Source organism: Tauraco erythrolophus, chromosome 11, assembly GCF_009769465.1.
Source record: "Tauraco erythrolophus isolate bTauEry1 chromosome 11, bTauEry1.pri, whole genome shotgun sequence".
Taxonomy (NCBI): domain Eukaryota; kingdom Metazoa; phylum Chordata; class Aves; order Musophagiformes; family Musophagidae; genus Tauraco; species Tauraco erythrolophus.
Window position 1 is genome coordinate 30393617 of NC_141475.1, and position 8980 is coordinate 30402596.

The 8980-nt window shown below is 46.4% G+C and overlaps 2 long non-coding RNA genes across 2 annotated transcripts; one reads left to right on the forward strand and one right to left on the reverse strand.

Annotated features, from left to right (window-relative positions):
- The first annotated feature begins 691 nt into the window (after positions 1 to 691).
- Positions 692 to 3071, forward strand: LOC147528143 (uncharacterized). The gene is made up of 3 exons (XR_015222407.1): positions 692 to 780; positions 1473 to 1524; positions 2865 to 3071. It is a non-coding gene; the product is annotated as an uncharacterized LOC147528143 (long non-coding RNA).
- A 282-nt stretch (positions 3072 to 3353) lies between these two features.
- Positions 3354 to 6613, reverse strand: LOC147528144 (uncharacterized). The gene is made up of 3 exons (XR_015222406.1): positions 5714 to 6613; positions 4367 to 4610; positions 3354 to 3495 (listed from the first exon to the last, which is right to left on the reverse strand). It is a non-coding gene; the product is annotated as an uncharacterized LOC147528144 (long non-coding RNA).
- Positions 6614 to 8980: the final 2367 nt, after the last annotated feature.

The window sequence follows — 8980 nt, forward strand, 5'->3', positions numbered from 1 at the left end:
TGCTCCTTGTCCTGCTTTTTGTCTCTCTCTCTGTCCTGTGCTCTGTCTCCATCTTTGTCTCTCTCTGTCCAAGCGTGCCCACCTCAGCATCAAAATCCATAGGTTTTTTATACACTCGTTTTGTTGAATCGTCCTTCCCTAAGGTCTTTTACATAAAGTTGCATATTAAAATGCTTGCTTTTAAATTTGACCTTTAAAGTGATTGGTTTTACTAGTTGTTACCCAACAATAAAGGGGTTAAAGTTTTTGTGTAAAAGTTTCATGAAGGGTTCAGTCGGCAGTAGGTGATGCACACACACCTAAGAAACTAATGAGATGTCCGTCCTTGAAGCTGTCAGGAGTCATTAAAAAGGAGACTCTTTATCAAGAACTGTCTGCCCTTGGAGGGAACATCCCAGAAGCTGCATAAACTTTGTTCTCATGTTTTTCTGAGCTGTGAACGTGCAGTGACTTGGGGGAAAAGGGAATTGTGGCAGGGGGAGATCGTGACCACTGACTCCTGGACCACCTGCCCTGAATACACCCCAGACCCAAAAGAAAGGGGTAGAGGAGGAAAACTGAGCATGTGAAGTAATTTACATGTAAAGCGAGAGAAAATTAACCAATTGTTTCAGAATATGTAAATATGTTACAAATTATGCATGACTGTAGTGTATAACTAATTTTCTGTCCAGAAGCTGGGTGTGCCAGCTCGGAGGAGGAGTCCCCGTGCATCCAGCGCTGTGATAAAGAATATCTGCTTTCTAAAATGAGTCTTGGAAAGTTCAGTTTCCTTTTCAGGTATCAGTTATATAACCTTATCAATATTCTATAACAGTCACTGGTTGAATTTATTTAATTTTACTGATGAGAATCCTTGATATTCAAATCCAAATGGGAAGGGGGAAGGGGGTTTTCAAGCAGCGTAACTGGTGTCCTTGACGGTTTCCTGAGTTTCTTAAAACAAAACAGAAAAATGCAGTAGCTGGGGGATGAGGTATCCGTGGTTCCTTGGTTTAAAACAATCCACAGAAAGATCCAGTAATTTCTTAGTGAGGTGTCTAGAGTTGCTTATTAAACTTAACAATCCCCTACACATTTTGCTTTTCAGTTTTCTATCTAACTTTTCTACTTGATTAAATCTTAATTATTTTGTCAAAGTTTTGTCACATTTCCCCCCTTTGAAAGTTTCAAAATCATTTCAGTACTTTCGTCTTAATGCTAAAAGGTGAATATTCTCTACATTATTGGGACTTCATTCACTATATCCTGGTGAGAGCCTTGGGATTGATTCCGTTTCAGCCTGCTGTCTGGCCACTGCCTGGATAATCATCCGATTAAATGCAGTTTTGTTATTTATTTGTCTCTTCAAACAATAATACATCAAAAGAATCACCAAAAAGATTATTAACAAGACAGCTGCAGTGCTAGTTAGTGATTTTTCCCAAGAAGTCAACTTCCATCCTAATCCATTATAAATTTTGTCTCCCCAGCTCTCTTGCATGTTCTGCTGAAGTTCTTGAGTGCTTTCTTCTGCTTTCTCTGGTAAGTCTAAGTCACATTTTACATCTGGAGTCACATCTGGAATGTGTCTATAACAACGGTTAATTCTGTTTTTTTTTTAGGTATCCACAGGCACCATGTTCTTTAAGCCAGAGCATATTTCAAGCTGTTCCCTTTTGTAAAGTTATTCTGGAAGCGGCTCGTAATCGTATATTTGCATCTTTCAGTCCCTTTCTGGTCACGGTTGCCGGCTCCTTACCTGACCTGTTAGATGATACATCAATTCCTTGGTCATATATATTGCTACAAGAGGATTCTAGTGTTCAACTAATTTTTATCTCTGAGGAAGATTTATTCAATTCTTATTTCTGATTTTTTTGTTCGTTTTAATTTTAGATTTTTCAAAGTTCCTCTGAAAGGAGCTGTTTACAAACTGGCCATAATGTTGGCTTGCCGAAAGTTATTTGCTTTCCTTTGCTCTCTAAAGGTAAATGTGTTGTCCAGGTTTTATCGCTTCTTGCTCAAACTGAGTGCCCTGGACTCTGAATTGAAGATTTTTTATAACTCAATATTGTTCCTCTGTTAGGAGTGTATGTTTCAGTCAATACGAGGCTATTTTTAAGGCCTCGACAAAGACATCCATATTTTAAAGCAGCAGTTGGAGGAGGAATATCTTGGATTATTCTGTCAGCAATACTGCAATTTTGTTTCTTTTCACATTTCCACTGTGACACTGGATTTTCCTTCTTTCGTGTTGAGTTTCCTTTATCCTGCACCGATGGCCAACTTGCAAAAATTGACCCGTCCCAAGTAAAATACCAAGTGGCCTTTGCTGTGTACTGCAATTGTGATAAAATGGTCATTGACCAAACAGAGTTTTAACTTGTCACTTTATTTGATGTTTGATTAGTTTTTTCACATTTCCATTCCATGATCATTTTGCTTACATTTTTCTATATCGGTTGATTATGAGAACACCATCCTACATTTCAAACCCTTCTTGACTTGGTAAAAACATGATGTAGTAGTTTTTCACAATCCGCTGGATTTGCTGGAGATTTCCACTTTTTTTTAATAATTTCCACTTTTTATTGCTATTTAACAACTGAGTTTTGTTAACATTGTGTAGTTTCATTTTCATGTTTTAATTTATTCAAATTCATGGTTAGAATTCTCCATGGAATTGATTCACCTACTGCTTTTGGTGTGGGTAAACAAGCAGTGATTTGTGACGTGTTTTGCAGTTTCACAAACTCTTTGATTAATCTTAACGTTATATATTTGGGGGGGGGGGGGGGGGAATGTTCTTGGGAGGTATATTAAGTTTTCTGCTTCTATTTGTCTTTTATTTTTTATCTTTCTTTCCTTTTTCGCCTGCGTAGGAACTTGAACTTTTACTGTAAAGACTTTATGGTCTGATTCTCCATCTCTTAACTAACAACAATATTGACCTTCATTTTTCAAGGTAATATTAACTACCTCGAACAAGTTCTGTTTTGTTTGTGTGTGTTATTTTTATAGTCAGGGTGCACTATTACTTCATTTATTTCTACACCTAACTTTAAATATAATTTTTTCTTTATTTTTTTTCTAATTCACCTGCAACTTGTCAAGATTTAAGTCGGGGATTTGAGTAAAATTACATCTCGGTTTTAATTGATTTTCATACTTCACTGATACTTCTTGTTGTTCAATTTTTACCTCAAACCAGGTTCCCACTAACATTAATCTCCACCACAGTATCCATTTTCCAAAAATTTCAGAATGATACACAAAATTAAACATGTTTCAAAGTCAATTTTGAAGTTTCAGGATCCCTATTTACAGTTTTCCACAATGGTGGGGCTTTCTTTACCCTTCTGTCGTGTATCCAAGCATCCGATTCAGCAGTCTTGATGGCGGTGAAGTCAGTCAGCAATACCTGAAAAGGTCTTTCCAGCCTTCCTGAAGAGGCTCAGAAGTCCACATCTTGACACAGATGTAGTCTCCTGGTTGGAAGTCGTGCACCGGATTCTGCAAAGACAGAGGTTTGCTCTGTACAGCCGCACCCCGAAGCGCAGTTAGAGTTTTTCCTAAAGCAAGCAGATAGTTCTATACAGCTTGTTTTCCTCCCCAGTGCATATTCAGATTTGGCTCGGGAGACTCCTAAGGCTTTCCATACAATAACTCATATGGACTGACCAATGTTCCACTTTTTGGTTGAACTTGAATTCGTTAAAGGGTTAGTGGGAGTGCCTGAGGCCATCTCAAATTAGTTTCCTGGCATATTTTACTAATTTGTCTCTCCAGTGTTTGATTCATTCTTTCTACCTTCCCGCTAGATTGCAGTCTCCAAGGTGTATGTAAATCCCATGTGATTCCCAGAATTTTACTAGCACCTTGTACTATTTCTGCAATGAAATGTGAACCTCTATCCGAGGAAATTCCAATGGGTGCCCCAAATCTCGGGATAGTTTCTTGCAGTGCTGTTTAATGACTTCCTTTGCTTGATTGGTTTGACAGGGAGAAGCTTCCAGCCATCCTGTAGAAGTGTCAGCCCCTACCAGAATGTATTGATACCCGCGTTGCTGGGGTAATTCTGAAAAATGTACTTGCCAGTAATCTCTTGGTTCCATTCCTGATTTCAGTATTTCTATTTATAACTAGATTGTTTGGGTTTTTTTTTTAAATGCATCCCACATTTTCCAATTGTCATTTTAGCTATTTCTAGCATTTTCAATGAGAATATGTGTCTCCTTAGGAGAGCTACCAATGCTTCTGCTCCCCAGTGACATTCCTTATGTTTTGTTTGTATTATTTCCTTCATTAAAAGTGGTGGGATTACTACTTGACTTGTTATGGTCACTCACCATCCTCTAAATTCTTCTTTGCATTACTAACTTACCTAAGTTACTGCAACCACCCCTCACTGAACATGCGCCACAAAATTCTTCGAGTCTATACTTTTAAATCGAAGCGAGAAAAATTCACACCAATCCTGACCAAGACAGGCATGACCAGAGTCACTCGAGCTCCACCTGAAAGTATAAAAATGGCTAAAGAGAAGGGGGTGCTGGGGGAAGACGTCCATCGGAACATCTGGGATCAGCCAACGGACTGGACCTCTCTTCTCCCGCGCACAGGGACGCCTGTTGGGTAAGAGCTCTGTGTTACGCACGCTTAGTTACCAACACCTTGCAGCTATTTAGAATTATCACTGATCAGTTCTGGTTTTTGCAGTCAGTACCCATCACTGGCTATCTTTGAATCTGTATCCTGTCAAAAGCACATGTAATAAAATTTGTCATATATAAATACAAATTTCCAGAAACTTTAACAATTGATACTGGGGATAAAAGGCATCTGGCCTGGTGCGCTGCGCACAGGGTCCCTGAACAGGTCAGACAATCACCCTCTGAGTCAGCGGGCTGCCCAGAGGGATCTGTCCCAGTGACGCTGTCAGTGTGAGCCTGACAGACCGGTCCCATTGAGGAGGGCTCAGGGTAACCCCTGTCTCTGTCTTCTGTCGACCCAACGTCGCGCCGTACCGCAACAGCAGCGTTACCCCTCCCTGACAGAGGATCCGGTGCTCGGGCTCATTCTGTTTCACGCTGCTGTTTCCACCCAACGCTCCAGTCTCCCCAGACCCTCCGCAGGGCCGCCTGTCCCTCGGGAGTCAGCAGCACCCCCCAGGTGAGCACCATTGGCACGTTCTGCTCCTGCACCCCAGCCGCTGATCGGAATGCCGAAAGGCACTGACTTGGCTTCACGGTCTCTGGTGTCACCTCGCGGGTGGGCAGCTGCTCTCATGCGGGCGTAGAGGCTGAGGGCACGTTGACGGGCACAGTCATGGCAGTGTCGTGAGAAGAGCTGTGCAGATGCTGAGGACGGCCATCTGCCTCGCGCAGAATAAAACTATGCTGCATGTGCACGACTCAGCACGGTGTTTCATCGTACCCGTCACCTGTCCTCACCGCAGCGCTCCTCTGTCTCCATCGAGCACCCACAGGCGGTCTCAGTGCCACCAGTTCCATCAGAATCTTTTAGCCAAGAGGGCGGCAGTCGCTCGGGCTCCAGCGGGTGGTTTCTGGTGGGACTGGAACCCACAATCAAAACCGATTCGATACCCAAAGCGCACCTTTCAGGCGCTGGGCTGCCCGGTACACGCTGTCCTGCGCAAGCCTCACCTTACGACTTACGGAGAGCTCCCTAACGGACCGCTCCCCAACCCAAAAAGAACCAAAAAGAATACCTTTTCTAAGACGGTCCTTGTCTGTTCCCGCAGTGATCCGACTGAGGCGAGGAGTCCCGCCGGAGAAATGCCTGGGGGTACCCAAGGGAGTCCTGTTCTCAGCGGGTCCTGCAGCCCAACAGAGAGGGTCCCAGCTGGGTCGCCGGATCTGACACCTGAAAAGGAAAACTGAACCTTCCCAGACTCCTTTTGGAGACTTAGAAAGCGCCACTCTTGATCGCAGCGCTGGGTGCACGGGGGATTCCTCCTCCGAGCCGGCACACCCGGCTTCTGGGCAGAAAACTAGTTACACGCTACGGTCACGCATCATTCATAACATATTTACGCATTCTTAAATATCGGTTCATTTTCTCTCGCTTTACATGGAAATTCCTTCGCACGCTCAGTTCTCTCCTCCGCCCCTGTTTTTGGGGTCTGGGGCGTATTCGGGGCAGGTGGTCCGTGAGTCGGTGGTCGTCATCTCCCCCTGCCGCAATTCCCTTTTCCCCCAAGTCACGGCACGTTCACAGCTCAGAAAAACATGAGAATAAAGTTTATCCCTGCTCCGGGATGTTCCCTTCAAGGGCAGACAGTTCTGCATAAAGAATCTCCCTTCTAATCGTTCCTGACCGCTTCAAGGACGCTCTTCTCCTTAGTGTCTTTAGGAGCGTGTAGATCACCTACTGCACCGGCACCCGAGCCCCGCGCGCCGCCTGTGTGTCTCGGGCCTCCCCCCGCCTCGCGCTTCCCAAAATTTCTTTTGGCTTCTCCGTCCCTCTCCTCTCTATCCTTGTGTCCTGCTCCCTCTCCTTCTCTTTGTTATCCTCTGCCTCTGTCCTGCAGCCCGTTCCCTTTTTTTTTTTCCTCCTTTTCCATCTCTTTGTGTTTCAGTGCTGCGCTTCATGCCCGTCACCTGTCCTCACCGCAACGCTCCTCTGTCTCCATCGGGCACCCACAGGCGGTCTCAGTGCCACCAGTTCCATCAGAACCTATTAGCCAAGAGGGCGGCAGTCGCTCGGGCTCCGGCGGGTGCAGCAGCATTAACAGGGCGCAGCGGGTGGCAGCGGCACAGCCGGCACTCCAACGCTGCTGCCTATCTGCTGTGCGTGTGTCTGCTCCCCCAGCAATTCGGGGTTCCTGGAAAAAAAGGGCTGCTGGAGTCAAAGTGCCAAATCCTGGAGCGACCGAGCGGGCCTGAAGCGCTCGTCTGACCTCCGCTCACACCACGGTGCTCCTGCTGTTCTCCCTGGGATTTCCAATGTTCCTGTTACTTTAATTTTTACTACTTGTTATTTACTTTAAAGCATTTAGAATAAAAACTTAAAGAACAGTAACGAGAACAGTCTTTAAAAGTAAAGAATGCGCAGTCTCCAGCTACTCTGCAAAACTTTACAGACAGTAATTGCTCCCAGTTTATATCATAAAACCACAAGCAGCAAAATACAAGTTAACAGAGCACTAATTGGGATTAGCATCTGGAGAGAAACAACTCTAGTCGGTATTAAAAAATTTAAAAAAATCACAGGCACTAGTGAATGCCACTTAGTGGTAAAGTGACAAAACCTTAGAGTGCAAATAAAGAAAGGACAAGTTATTGAGGGATGAATCACGGTTAAATTTAATCGTAGCTACTACTTCACAAACCAGGTAGTTCAGATTCCCGGTCTCCATTGTAATTTTAATAAAAAAGTTTAGCAGTCTTTTTTGAAGCCATATAGAAAACTGGTTGACAGCCATTAATACGCTAATGTTAAATAGAGCCATTATTAAATAAATTGCAGTCATTAATGACTCCATCGGAAACAAAATAAGACAGTTTTGGAATTTAAAATGCAAATAGAATTGGAGAGCTAATGGAGAGTGTTTAATACTTAAATTATAACACAGCTGTAAGTTCACAACCGATAACTGACTCCTGCCCAGAACCAAAACAATAATCAAAGCTTTAGATTAAATAAAGGGAAATAAAAACGAGTCACTAATTAACAGCTGTGTTTAAATGTAGGTATTAAGAAAATTCGCAGGTGGTGATGATTCTTAACCAGAACTAACAACATTAAAAGAGTTAGTTTTAAAATAAAATTAGAAAACTGTTAACAGAGTATTACGACCACTTCAATGTAAACGTGGCCATTTTGGGGGACAGCTGCCCCCCCCACCCCACAGATTTCTTTCAAGTAGAACTCAAATAAAAGTAAAACCAGTGCAAAACGAATATGATTAGTAAACAGTAACACTGAATTTTGAAAACTGAGAACACTAGTTGGGCATCATTAATGCCTCTCACTCACCGAGCAGCAGAAAAAGGGACAGAAAAAAAACTGGGGAGAAGTGGCGGGGGGGGCAGAGGGGTTGCTCGCTCACCGCACCGGCAGCCGCCGCCCGCAGCCGCTGCCGTTCCCGACACCCGAGCCCCGCGCGCCGCCATCTTGCTCGAAGCGGCTTCTCGACGACTGACGGACGCTCCCGCCCTCCCACAGCACAGACCTCTCCGCCCGGCACCGAAACCGGCCATCGGCGCTCCGGTACCGGCCCCTACCGCGCCCCAGGGCGGCCCGGAAGCGCCCTTCAGTCCTCCGGACTCACACTCTATTGGCCGGCAGTCCTCCGGCACGACGGAAGTGCCCGGTCAGTCATCCGAACTCACTCTCTATGGGCCGAAAGTCCTCCAAGAAGTCCCGCCCACCCACGCCTCTGCGATTGGCCCGCTGCTCCTGACATCTGCATAGCCACGCCCCCCCCGCGAACGCCTCTGCGATTGGCCCGCTGCTGCGTAGACTGAAGCCGCCGCCGCCGCGCATGCGCAGTGTAGAGACTGGCATCGCCTGCTCATGCGGGGGGGGCGGCCCTCAGCGGTGCTCACTGCTGCCGCCTGGCGGACGGATCGCGGTACTGCATGTGGGCGCCGCCGAGGCGCCTCCGTGCTCCGCCTTGCCGTCTGCCGGTAACGGCAATGCGGTGCTGCAGAGCTTGCGCGGTGTCGCCACCCCACGTGCTCGGTGCCGGCGGGCTTAAGGCAGCGAACCGCCGAACGGCAGCGCCGGCGCCTCCTCCGGGTGAGCGCCGCCCCCGCTCGCCGCTTCTGTGCCCCCCCACCCGCCGCTTCTGCCCCCCCCACCTCCCGCCGCTTCCGCCGGGGAGGCGCCGGCGCTGCCGTTCGGCGGTTCGCTGCCGAAAGCCCGCCGGCACCGAGCACGTGGGGCGGCGGCAGCGAGCGGGGCGGCGGCATCGCGCAAGCACTGCGGCACCGCATTGCCGTTACCGGCAGACGGCAACGCCGAGCACGGA